This window comes from Arachis stenosperma, chromosome 2 (assembly GCF_014773155.1).
Source record: "Arachis stenosperma cultivar V10309 chromosome 2, arast.V10309.gnm1.PFL2, whole genome shotgun sequence".
NCBI lineage: Eukaryota > Viridiplantae > Streptophyta > Magnoliopsida > Fabales > Fabaceae > Arachis > Arachis stenosperma.
The window spans coordinates 97,544,073-97,553,397 of NC_080378.1; the positions used below are offsets into that span (position 1 = coordinate 97,544,073).

Here is a 9,325-nt window from a genome sequence, read left to right on the forward strand (position 1 = left end):
CAATTACAAAGAATTAACAAAACAACAATCAACAACATCACAATCACATGAATTATCTCAAATTGCATTATTAAAAGAAAACAAAAGAACAAGAATATCTCAATTACAAAACCTAGAAACAAAATAAGAGAAATTACAACAAGAGGATAGGGATAGAAAGAAGAACCAAAGTATAGCAATCACCACTTGAAGGTAGAAGTAGAAGGAGACTTGAATTAAACCTAGAACTATGAGATCCTAATCTAACCCTAATTCCTAATCCTAGAGAGAAGTGAGAGCTTCTCTCTCTAAAACTAACTCTAACTCCTAAAACTAAGCTAATGATCAAAAGTATCTAAAGTATCTAAAGTATGTTGATTCCCCTTCAATACTTGACTTAAATAGCATCAGAAATGAGTTGGATTGGGCCCACAAGGCTCCTAAAACCGCTGGGGACGATTTCATTAAAGTGAGCCACGGACAGAATCGGCGCGCGCGCGCAAAGTGCACGTGCGCACCCCTGAACGCGAAGCAACATATGGCAAAATTTATATCATTTCGAAGCCCCGGATATTAGCTTTCCAACCCAACTGGAACCGCATCATTTGGACCTCTGTAGCTCAAGTTATAGTCAATTAAGTGCGAAGAGTTCAGGCTTGACAGCTTTTTGGTTCCATCATTTCTTCATGAGTTCTCCAACTTTACATGTTTTTTCTTCATTCCCTTGATCCAATCTTTGCATCCTAAATCTGAAATCACTTAACAAACATATCAAGGCATCTAATAGAATTAAGTTAAATTACATTTAGCTATTTTAAGACCTAAAAAGCATGTTTTCACTCTTAAGCACAATTAAAGGAGAATATCCAAAACCATGCTATTTCATTGAATAAATGTGGGTAAAAGGTGATAAAATCCCCTAAATTCAATACAAGATAAACCGTCAAATTGGGGTTTGTCAGTATCGTACAAGAGTTTAGAATTTACGACCATATAACTGCTATTTTTAGGCAATTCCTGAGGACTGAATGTGATAATTAAGTAAACTCATTAAGGTTTTAGACTATTGGTTTCTAGCCCCATATAAAAACAAATTTCAAAAACATTCTCAAAATTCTTGAAAATTTTAAAAATAGAAAGATATTTTTAGTTTTTAGAAAACAAACAGCTACAATTAAGTAAGTAGACAAAAATACATATAAAAAAATATAAAATAGTCAAAAGTACACGTCAAGATTTGTAAATATCAAAATACACTTTAAATATTATTTTTGATAACAAAAATAAATATAAAGATTCATAAATATCAAATCCTTACAAAAAATATGACATTTTATTCATTAAAAATAATTTTTAATGTGTACTTTTATCCATCCTAATTTTTTTATGTGTACTGTGATACTCTCGCCTCTTTCCTTTCTCTTTCTTCTTTCACCCATCCTTGGTGTTTCATCCTTAACAACACATTAAGGGCCCTCAAGCCACCCCCTCACCAACATCAAAGGCTCCGGAGCATGCCACTAACTTTTAAGTAGTTTGTTATTGTATATATGAGCTCAATATAAAGGAATTAGGCACTCGATATACATATATAGATTACATTTTAAAATAGTTGTCTCTAAATTCTAACAATAACGGTAAGACAACAACTATTTTTTGGTTAAGTAAGAACCGTGGTCAAATATATTAGTAACTAATTATTTTCTTGAAATTTTTTACTTATAAGCAAATGGTTGGCCATTAAATACTTTCTATGCCCAAAACAAAATTTAAATTTCAAATATCTTGCAAGTAGGTTTGTCACACATAGCAGATTTGTTGATTTTTATGCAGACTCAAGGGCTGGCCCAATAAGCTAACGGATGACACAAAGGATGAAGGAAGGAAATTGGGCTATCCCTCATTAACCGCAGGCCCAGAAGATACTAAGGAGGACACGGACGGGTTGATCAAGCAGCCGGGTCGAGTAGGGCTCTATCCCAACGGGTGCTGTTCGGTTCCTGGGTCGAGAGCCACTGGTTACATTCGTCTTGAAGGAGAGAACCAGGGGGCTAGCGGCGGGGCTGAACCGCGAGTCAAGGGCGGAGCATGAGCCGGCGAGCAAGAACGCCGACGGGCTGAGGGCGACGCTGCAGGTGTCGTGTCTGGGCACCGTGCGACTGACATGGAATTAACGGGCCACCTTACTACGCCTTCCATGATTCCCTCGCCGGTGATTATGGGTTTCGGCTCCTCCAGGGAAGACAGGTTCGAGGGAAAGACGGACGAGACAAGTTCAGTACCGGGGAAGGACACTGTAGGCGGCCGGAATGAGATTGGTGAAGACTGTGACAATGCCTCAGAAGACGCTATGCCTCTAGCTGCTAGCAGACTTGAGGAAGGCAATGGCGATAATGGGGCAGGGGTGGATGTTGGAAGCAGGTACCAGAGCCTCAGTGGCAGTAATGCTATGGAAAGAGAGGAACAGATGATCGAAAATAAAAGAGCATGGGATCTGGTAGTTGAGTCTGAAGCAGTGCAATGCGATGAAGATGACAAATATAATGGCGATTCTACAAGAACAGAATGAAGCGCTTGCCCAGAAGAGGAGGTTGGTTAAGCAGAAAGAAAAGGCACAAAGATCCAGACCAAAAAAACTCAAAAAGGTGTGTACAAAAGGCTTAAAATGATTTTTGGCTCTTGGAATGTTAGAGGATTAGGGGGGATTGGCAAGTTGAGTATGGTGAAAGATCTAAAAAGAAAACAGAAATTGAATATGTTAGGTTTGGTTGAGTCGAAAATGCAAGTTGTGACTAAGTTTGATGTAGTACGTATTTGGGGGAGCGATGCTGTGGGGTGGGAGTATGTAGATTTGGAAGGCATGTCCGGGGGATTGTGTTAATGTGGGATATCATGCTGTTTCGAATGAATAATTGCTACAAAGGTGAGAGATGGTTATGTGTTGAAGGAATCCTATTAAAAAATAATTTTTCTTGTGCGTTCTGTTTGGTATACGGTGCTCATACTAGAGTGGAAAAACTTGCAGTGTGGAAAGAACTGAGCTTTATAGCTAGTTTATGTCAAGTACCGATATGCTACATGGGGATTTCAATGAGGTTATACAGGTTGAAGAGAGGAAAGGACAGGACAGATTAACAGGATCTGCAGAAGAATTTAAGAGTTGGATACAAGAAATGGAGTTAGTTGATCTACCGTTGAATGATCGTAAGTTTACATGGTTTAGAGGCCGCTCGTGCAGTCGCATTGATAGAGTCCTAGTGAGTGTAGAATGGATGGAGGAGTTCCCAAAAATTCGGTTAAAAGGGGGGCCGCGAGGCCTGTCAAATCACTGTCCAATTATAGTGGAGGATACCACATCCAGAGGTGGTCCACGACCTTTTCGTAGCTTAAATTCCTGGTTTACACATGACGGTTTCCTAAGAATGGAGGAACCTTGGTGAGGTACAGTTCACAGAGAAGTTGAAGGCTCTCAGGGTCCCTTTGGGAAGATAGCATAAGGACAATTTCGGTGACATTGATAAGAAAATTCAGCGCTTTGAGGAGGAGGTCAGGAAGATAGATGAGTTGGCAGGAAATGGAGTTTATGATGGTTGGTGCGCGAAATTGTGAACAATACTTTTTCACAACTCTCATAATCCCCGGTAATGGCTCCAAAAACTGGGTAGCTCAATACCATGGCATTACACAACTTCGCACAACTAACCAGCAAGTGCACTGGGTCGTCCAAGTAATACCTTACGTGAGTAAGGGTCGATCCCACGGAGATTGTTAGCATTGAAGCAAGCTATGGTCATCTTGTAAATCTTAGTCAGGCAAACTCGAATATATATGATGATGAACGAAAATAATATAAAAGATAAAGATAGTGATACTTATGCATATCATTGGTGTAAGAGCTTCAGACAAGTGTATGAAGATGCCTTCCCTTCCGTCTCTCTGCTTTCCTACTGCCTTCATCCAATCCTTCTTACTCCTTTCCATGGCAAGCTCGTGTAGGGTTTCACTGTTGTCAGCAGCTACCTCCCATCCGCGCAGTGAAAGCTAATGCACGCACTCTGTCACAGTACTGCCAATCACCGGTTTGGTTCCCTCCCCTACCGGAATAGAATCCCTCTTTTGCGTCTGTCACTAACGCCCAGTAGGTTACAGGTTTGAAGCACGTCACAGTCATTCAATCATTGAATCCTACTCAGAATACCACAGACAAGGTTAGACCTTCCGGATTCTCTTGAATGCTGCCATCAAGTCCTGCCTATACCACGAAGATTCCGATTAAAGAATCCAAGAGATATTCACTAAGCCTCAGATGCTTGTAGAACAAGAATGGTTGTCAGTCACCTTGTTCATGAGTGAGAATGGTGATGGGCGTCAATCATCACCTTCATCAAGTTGAAGAACAAGTGATATCTTGGACAAAGAACAAGTGGAATTGAATGGAAGAACAATAGTAATTGCATTAATACTCGAGGTACAGCAGAGCTCCACACCTTAATCTATGGTGTGTAGAAACTCCACCGTTGAAAATACATAAGAACAAGGTCTAGGCATGGCCGAATGGCCAGCCTCCCAAAGGTCTAAGATAGCATAAAACGAAAATAGCTACCAAAGTCTCCCTAAATACAATAGTAAAAGGTCCTACTTATAGAGAACTAGTACATAGATGAGTAAATGACATAAAAATCCACTTCCGGGCCCACTTGGTGTGTGCTTGGGCTGAGCAATGAAGCTTTTTCGTGTAGAGACTCTCCTTGGAGTTAAACGCCAGCTTTAGTGCCAGTTTGGGCGTTTAACTCCCAATTAGGTGCCAGTTCCGGCGTTTAACACTGGAATTTCTTGAGGTGACTTTGAACGCCGGTTTGGGCCATCAAATCTTGGGCAAAGTATGGACTATTATATATTGCTGGAAAGCCCAGGATGTCTACTTTCCAACGCCATTGAGAGCGCGCCAATTGGGCTTCTGTAGCTCCAGAAAATCCACTTCGAGTGTAGGGAGGTCAGAATCCAACAGCATCTGCAGTCCTTTTGAGTCTCTGGATCAGATTTTTGTTCAGGTCCCTCAATTTCAGCCAGAAAATACCTGAAATCACAGAAAAACACACAAACTCATAGTAAAGTCCAGAAAAGTGAATTTTAACTAAAAACTAATAAAAATATACTAAAAACTAACTAGATCATACTAAAAACATACTAAAAACAATGCCAAAAAGCATACAAATTATCCGCTCATCACAACACCAAACTTAAATTGTTGCTTGTCCCCAAGCAACTGAAGATCAAATAAGATAAAAAGAAGAGAATATGCAATGAACTCCAAAAACATCTATGAAGATCAGTATTAATTAGATGAGCGGGGCTTTTATCTTTTTGCCTCTGAATAGTTTTGGCATCTCACTCTATCCCTTGTAATTCAGAATGATTGGCTTCTTTAGGAACTCAGAATCCAGATAGTGTTAATGATTCTCCTAGTAAAGTATGATGATTCTTGAACATAGCTATTTCTTGAGTCTTGGACGTGGCCCAAAGCACTCTGTCTTCCAGTATTACCACCGGATACATACATGCCACAGACACATAATTGGGTGAACCTTTCCAGATTGTGACTCAGCTTTGCTAAAGTCCCCAATTAGAGGTGTCCAGGGTTCTTAAGCACACTCTTATTTGCCTTGGATCACAACTTTATTTCTTTCTTTTTCTTTCTTTCTCTTTTTTTTTTCGCTTGCTTTTTCTCTTTTTTTTTTTCTTCTGCTTTTTCTTGCTTCAAGAATCATTTTTAATGATTTTTCAGATCCTCAGTAACATGTCTCCTTTTTCATCATTCTTTCAAGAGCCAACATTCATGAACCACAAGTTCAAAAGACATATGCACTGTTCAAGCATACATTCAGAGAACAAAAGTGTTGCCACCACATCAAAATAATTAAACTATTATAAAATTCAGAATTCATGCAATTCTTTCCTTTATCAATTAAGCACGTTTTTATTCAAGAAAGGTGATGGATTCATAGGACATTCATAACTTTAAGGCATAGACACTAAGACACTAATGATCACAAGACACAAACATGGATAACCATAAGCATAAAAATCGAAAAACAGAAGAATAAAGAACAAGGAAATCAAGGAACGGGTCCACCTTAGTGATGGCGGCTCTTTCTTGCTCTTGAAGATCCTATGGAGTGCTTGAGCTCCTCAATGTCTCTTCCTTGTCTTTGTTGCTCCTCCCTCATGATTCTTTGGTCTTCTCTAATTTCATGGAGGAGAATGGAGTGTTCTTGATGCTCCACCCTTAGTTGTCCCATGTTGGAACTCAATTCTCCTAGGGAGGTGTTTAATTGCTCCCAATAATTTTGTGGAGGAAAGTGCATCCCTTGAGGTATCTCAGGGATCTCATGATGAGAGGGGTCTCTTGTTTGCTCCATCTTCTTCTTAGTGATGGGCTTGAGGTCATGCCTTCTCAGTTGAACCGGCTTTGGATGCCATAAATGGTCATGGAAAAACAAAAAGCAATGCTTTTACCACACCAAACTTAAAAGGTTTGCTCGTCCTCGAGCAAAAGAAGAAAGAAGAGAGTAGAAGAAGAAGAAATGGAGGAGAGGGAGATGGCTTTGTGGTTCGGCCAAAAGGGGAAGAAGTAGTGGTTTGAATTTGGATGGTGAGGTAAGTGGGGTTTTATGGAGGTGAGTGGTGAAGAGAAAGAGATGTTGAGGTGATTGGTGAATGGGTGAAGAAGAAGAGAGAGTGGTGGGGTTGTTTGGGGATCCTGTGGGGTCCATAGATCCTTAGGTGTCAAGGAAAAGTCATCCCTGCACCAAAAGTTGCTCAAAATCACGTTTTGAGCTGTTTCTGGCGTTAAACGCCGGGCTGGTGCCCATTCCTGGCGTTTAACGCCAGGTTGTTGCCCTTTACTGGCGTTTAACGCCAGTCTGGTGCCCCTTTCTGGCGTTAAACGCCCAGAATGGTGCCAGACTGGGCGTTAAACGCCCAACAGCTAGCATTACTGGCGTTTGAACGCCAGCTTCTTCTCCTCCAGGGTGTGCTGTTTTTCTTCCTGTTTTTCATTCTGTTTTTGCTTTTTTCATTGTTTTTGTGACTTCTTATGATCATCAACCTACAAAAAAGATAAAATAACAAAACAAAATAGTTAACTATAAAACATTGGGTTGCCTCCCAACAAGCGCTTCTTTAATGTCATTAGCTTGACAGAGGACTCTCATGGAGCCTCAGAAATACTCAGAACCGTGTTGGAACCTCCCAACACCAAACTTAGAGTTTGAATGTGGGGGTTCAACACCAAACTTAGAGTTTGGTTGTGGCCTCCCAACACCAAACTTAGAGTTTGACTGTGGGGGCTTTGCTTGGCTCTGTTTTGAGAGAAGCTCTTCATGCTTCCTCTCCATGATGATAGAGGGATGTCCTTGGGCCTTAAACACCAAGGATTCTTCATTCACTTGAATGATCAACTCTCCTCTATCAACATCAATCACAGCCTTTGCTGTGGCTAGGAAGGGTCTGCCAAGGATGATGGATTCATCTATGCACTTCCCAGTCTCTAGGACTATGAAATCAGTAGGGATGTAATGGTCTTCAATCTTCACCAAAACATTCTCTACAAGTCCATGAGCTTGTTTTCTTGAGTTGTCTGCCATCTCTAGTGAGATTTTTGCAGCTTGCACCTCAAAGATCCCTAATTTCTCCATTACAGAGAGGGGCATGAGGTTTACACTTGACCCTAAGTCACACAAGGCCTTTTTGAAGGTCATGGTGCCTATGGTACAAGGTATAGAAAACTTCCCAGGATCTTGCCTCTTTAGAGGCAGTTTCTGCCTAGACAAGTCATCCAGTTCTTTGGTGAGCAAGGGTGGTTCTTCCTCCCAAGTCTCATTTCCAAATAACTTGTCATTTAGCTTCATGATTGCTCCAAGGTATTTAGCAACTTGCTCTTCAGTGACATACTCATCCTCTTCAGAGGAAGAATACTCATCAGAGCTCATGAATGGCAGAAGTAAGTCCAATGGAATCTCTATGGTCTCATTTTGAGCCTCAGATTCCCATTGTTCCTCATTGAGGAACTCAGAGGAGATTGGTACACGCCCACTGAGGTCTTCCTCAGTGGCGTCCTCCTCCTCTCTTTCCTCTCCATATTCGGCCATGTTTATGGCTTTGCACTCTCCTTTTGGACTTTCTTCTATATTACTTGGAAGAGTACTAGGAGGGAGTTCAGTAATTTTCTTGCTCAGCTGTCCCACTTGTCCTTCCAAATTTCTGATGGAGGACCTTGTTTCATTCATAAAACTTTGAGTGGTCTTTATTAGATCAGAGACCATTGTTGCTAAGTCAGAAGTATTCTGCTTAGAACTCTCTGTCTGTTGCTGAGAAGATGATGGAAAAGGCTTGCCATTGCTAAACCTGTTTCTTCCACCATTATTGTTATTGAAACCTTGTTGAGGTCTCTCTTGATTCTTCCATGAGAAATTTGGGTGATGTCTCCATGAAGAATTATAGGTGTTTCCATAGGGTTCTCCTAGGTAATTCACCTCTTCCATTGAAGGGTTCTCAGGATCATAAGCTTCTTCCTCAGATGAAGCATCCTTAGTACTGTTTGGTGCATTTTGCATTCCAGACAGACTTTGAAAAATCAAATTGACTTGTTGAGTCAATATCTTGTTCTGAGCCACTATGGCATTCAGAGTGTCAATCTCAAGAACTCCTTTCTTCTGACTAGTCCCATTGTTCATAGGATTCCTTTCAGAAGTGTACATGAATTGGTTATTTGCAACCATTTCAATCAATTCTTGAGCTTCTGCAGGCATCTTCTTCAGATGAAGAGATCCTCCAGCAGAGCTATCCAAGGACATCTTAGATAGTTCAGAGAGACCATCATAGAAAATACCTATGATGCTCCATTCAGAAAGCATGTCTGAAGGACATCTTCTGATTAATTGTTTGTATCTTTCCCAAGCTTCATAGAGGGATTCTCCATCCTTCTGTCTGAAGGTTTGGACTTCCACTCTAAGCTTACTCCATCTTTGTGGTGGAAAGAACTTTGCCAAGAAGGCATTGACTAGCTTTTCCCAAGAGTCCAGGCTTTCTTTAGGTTGAGAATCCAACCATATTCTAGCTCTGTCTCTTACAGCAAAAGGGAATAGCATCAGTCTGTAGACCTCAGGGTTAACCCCATTAGTCTTGACTGTGTCACAGATTTGCAAGAATTCAGCTAAGAACTGATGAGGATCTTCCATTGGAAGTCCATGGAACTTGCAATTCTGTTGCATTAGAGAAACTAATTGAGGCTTAAGCTCAAAGTTGTTTGCTCCAATGGCAGGGATAGAGATGCTTCTCCCATAGA

The 9,325-nt window shown here is 40.8% G+C and overlaps 1 non-coding gene across 1 annotated transcript; it reads left to right on the forward strand.

Annotated features, from left to right (window-relative positions):
- Nucleotides 1–8,888: 8,888 nt before the first annotated feature.
- Nucleotides 8,889–8,996, forward strand: LOC130964314 (small nucleolar RNA R71). Its single transcript, XR_009080414.1, has one exon. It is a non-coding gene; the product is annotated as a small nucleolar RNA R71 (small nucleolar RNA).
- Nucleotides 8,997–9,325: the final 329 nt, after the last annotated feature.